At 43.2% G+C, this 4,398-nt stretch overlaps 1 pseudogene; it reads right to left on the bottom strand.

The window, feature by feature from the left end:
- Positions 1–3,183: 3,183 nt before the first annotated feature.
- The window catches only part of LOC107575351 (uncharacterized), a 3,216-nt pseudogene continuing 2,001 nt past the window's right edge, over positions 3,184–4,398 (bottom strand).

The following is a 4,398-nucleotide window of genomic DNA, read 5'->3' as shown; positions in this document are numbered from 1 at the left end:
ACCGTCTGACAAGTTCATATACATTAGAACGCATCAAAATCACTCAAAAAATCAAAAAAGGTCTGTCCACGGAAAGCCTATTTAGGTACCGTCAAATAAGTTACAGGTGTCACTTGCTGAATTGGAGTTGGATATTCATATTTACCTCAAAAAAGGTCTGTCCACGGAAAGCCTATTTAGGTACCGTCAAGTAAGTTACAGGTGTCACTTGCTGATGTTGGGAATTGGAGTTGGATTTTGGTGAATTTCACCACCGCATGCCCACCCGTAACTTATTTGAAGGGGCCTGGAGGCCCAGTCAAGTAAGTTACAGCTGTCACTTGTCACTTGCCCACCCGTAACTTATTTGACGGGGCCTCCACAGGCTTTCCATGGACAATGTATTAAAAGGTCATATGTCATAAATATGATGATTTTATTGAGAAAAACCAGCTATACAGTGCTCCGGAAATGCAGTCCAGCAGTGCAATGGCTTAATTTGCATAAAAATACACCGTCCACGGAAAGCCTGTGGAGGCCCTGTCAAATCAGTTACAGCTGTCACTTGTCACTTGCCCACCCGTAACTTATTTGATGGGGGCTCCACAGGCCTGACAAGTTCATATACATTAGAATTCATCAATATTCATATTTACCTCAAAAAAGGTCTGTCCACGGAAAGCCTATGTAGGTACCGTCAAGTAAGTTACAGGTGTCACTTGCTGATGTTGGGAATTGGAGTTGGATTTTGGTGAGTTTCACCACCACTTTCAAAACAGCTGAATGTGAGCCTTGATTTCCCCATTTCTGAATAAGATACAGGATTTTCTCTGGTGTAATTTTAAAGCAGAGATCATCAGCTTTATAATGATGTAAATTATTAAATAATAGACCTACATTTAGACAGTGATTATTATGTGTTTTGATATTTGACAGTTGTTGTGGTGTGGTCTTTTGAAGGACACCCATGAACACACCAGTGATGAGGATAATGATGCAGGTCTTGGCCCTCCATTTCCCCCTCCATCACCACCCCCTCCCCTTTCCCCTTCCTCTTCCCCACCACCTTCCCCGCCACCTTTCCCTTCCCTTTCCTCTTCTCCAACATCTTCCCCGCCACCTTCATCTCCACCACCTCCACCCCCACCACCTCCATCACTTCCACCTTTGCCATCTGAAGAAGTAATGTATTTCTAAAGCACTGAAGTATATTTGAAACATTCAGTTCATAGCTCTTACATTTAATAGGTTATGTCTTTTTTGCCTAAAACTGCAAACTCAGTCAAGGGATTCAAGATTTAAATTGCTTTATTGCCATGGAAACAAACACATACATGGTTTCATTATTATAATTATTGATATTGAAATTTATATCTAAAATTAGATTTCACCAGTATTGTTTGTTAATTTTGAATTAGCTTTTTCCTTCTCTCTAGTACTTTGCCTCGGGGGCCCCTCAACTCCCCCGGGCCCGAGGTCCCGGGCTCCCCCCCGGCGGAGATACGGGTCCCGACAGAAAAGGGTGCGCTTTGGAAGCGCTGTTTACGTGAGCGGGTGTGTCCGGGGAACGGAAGGCGCCGGTGTGTCGAGACTGGAGGGGACAGGAGCGCTCGTGGGGACCCTCGCGTGGGCGGAGTACCGAGGCTATGGGACCTTCCACTTCCAAGATACAGCCACTTCCTGTCCAGCTTTGACGGGGCGTCGTTCGGACAGGAAGCCGAAGCCGGAGCCGAAACTCGGGGAGTCGGTAGGGCTCCCGGGGCGCTTTCCAAAGCGACCCGTCTGAACTTCCGGGGCGGTCCAGGTCCGGAGTTGTGAGGGTTCAAATTCTGAATTTTGGGGGGGGGCGCTAACCCCGGACCCTGGGGGGCTATTGACTCGGGGGAGGCGGCCTCAGATAGGGGGCCTCGGGGTCTATCATAGACCCTAGTTTGGCGGGACTCGGCCTCCGCCTCGGCGAGTTATAGCTGGTCGAATTTTCATCTTCGGGTGGCACTATCTCCGGCGTCCGGTGGGCTATCGACTCGGGGGAGGCGGCGTCGGATAGGGGGCCTCGGGCTCTATCTCCGACCCAAGTTTCAAGTTCCTAGGCCTCGGCGTTCCCGATCGGGCGCGGGTCAAACTTCCACCCACCCCCTCTCCGGAGGCCTTCCCCGGGATAGAGCACCTCTGCCGGGCAAGGCTCCTATCTCGACCGCGGCAGCTATCTCCGGCGCCCGGTGGGCTATCGACTCGGGGGAGGTGGCATCGGATAGGGGGCCTCTGGGTCTATCTTGTCCCGAGTTTCAAGCCTCGGCGTTCCCGATCGGGTGCGGGTCAAACTTAAGTTTTAGTTTTATCTTTTTTATTCGAGTTATTTTAATACTTCAACAAACTAATTGGAAATGAAATAATATATATATATTGAATTTATAAACGTTTATATATATATATATATATGTGTGTGTGTGTGTGTATATGTATGGTTGTACATACACATTTTTGGTGTTTGGCTTAGTGTTATGTTAGAATCATTATTATACTCTTATGCCTTATGTTTTTTAATATTTTTAACTGTTTTTAGATTTATTTTTTGTTTTTCATTTAAATGTTAAGTTTTTTAATTTTGTTGTATGCATGTCATTTTTAATTTCTTTATTTTTAAAATGTGTATAAGTAGTATTTATAAAGTTTTAGTTTTTAGTTTTGTATCTGTTTTTAGTTGTTTTAATACTACAATTGTTTGCATCTGTTGTCCTCATTTGTAAGTCGCTTTGGATAAAAGCGTCTGCTAAATGACTTAATAAATAAATAAATACTGTTCATTGTGTTTGTATTCAGTACACGAAAATGTAGTAATAAAATGAAAAACATTGCAACTAACAAAACCAGTCTTCATGTTTTTCTTATGTTGTTGTACTGTTTGTTATCGCTTTATATCTGTTATTTCATCTGTGGTTTCATTTATCCCATTTTTCAATTATTTAATAAGCCTGTTTACTTGTGTGTGTGTGTTTTATTCTGATATTTAGATTCTTCAAGAAGTCGGAAGTAAAAAAAAAGATTTATTGCCAAGGGATTTTGGTGTCCCAAGCTGACAGTACACAGCACACAGACAATACAAAATAAGATGAGAATAAAAATACACATATGTAAATATAAATAAACAAAAATAGAAAAATAAATTGAAAAATAAAAAAAGTTTGTGTAACTTTTGGACCTGGTCTACTCATCCAGCCAATCCAGGTCCACACCCTCTCCTCTAAAAGACTGTCTCCTAACACCATAATCAAATTTTAGCTGTGTGTCCACACTGATGTCCTGCAGTGCTCTGAATAGGATGACATCCCTGTCCTCTCCATCCACCTTTATGACACAGTGAAGAGGCTTCAGGTTGGGCATTTTTGAGGAATGATTAATCCTTCTTCCAATTGTGTCTGCCTTGGGATGACACTCACAGGGGAACGTCTGAGCATCCATGCACAAGTCTCTCTTTCCAGATTTAAAAAAAGAACAGGTACCCGGCCTCATCACATAAGTCTTGGACCATGGCTCTCCCTGCTGCAGCAGTGATTACCTTCCCGTGGTAATCGCAGACAATGTCACCTTTGGAAAACCTCCGGGTTGCAACCACTTCTGTGATCAAGAGGACATTGCATTTTGAGTAAAAACAAAACTACAAGAACTGAACATTACATGTAGGCAAACTTTTCAGTAATTTGATTGTAGCTTTTGCTGCACACAATAGTTGCTAAAACGTACATTATTGTATTCTGGATATACATTTAAAAAAATATTTGCTAACCTAGACCTTGCTGGGGTCCAATGTCCTTAATGGCAAGGCCTCTCCAGGTCTGCTGAGAGACATTGTTGATGATAATTTCATCACTTTCAATGGCGACCTTGGAAGCTGGTTTCCACAACAGCTCGATGTTTTCAGGCTTTGGATGGTTGGCCTTCCACCCTTCCTTCGCAATCAGCCTTGCCACAATTGCGGCTGAAGGCTTGCGGTGTGTGAATTGTGCTGAAAGAAAGGATGACATAACATCAGGAGTCGCTCTTCACACTAAATGAATGGCCTAGTTTGAATGGTGTATTGATTGTCAGTGCTGTATTTACGGATTGGGGTAATTACAAAGAAGATACTCCTCTCTCTTGACAAACTGGGAGCTTCGCCACCTGTCATAAAATACACGGTCTTCAGGAAACCCTTCATCGACCCGCTGTTTTTTGCTCGGTGGCTGACCGTCCAGTGAGACAGGAAATCTGGTCACAAAGGCAGAGAAGTCTTTGGTCGAAGGGTTACATTCCATGCTTGTTCCGGGACTGTTTGGGTCATCGTCTGAAGTAAAGCTGCAAAAGGAAGGAAAATAATGTTTAAAAAATAAATTACAATATTAGAATCAGAATCAGAATGAGTTTTTATTGCCAGGTATGTTT

Source organism: Sinocyclocheilus grahami, unplaced genomic scaffold (genome assembly GCF_001515645.1).
Source record: "Sinocyclocheilus grahami isolate Dianchi unplaced genomic scaffold, SAMN03320097.WGS_v1.1 scaffold2583.1, whole genome shotgun sequence".
Taxonomy (NCBI): Eukaryota; Metazoa; Chordata; class Actinopteri; order Cypriniformes; family Cyprinidae; genus Sinocyclocheilus; species Sinocyclocheilus grahami.
The sequence above is the reverse complement of the archived record's forward strand: the minus strand, read 5'-3'. Positions and strand labels throughout refer to the sequence as shown.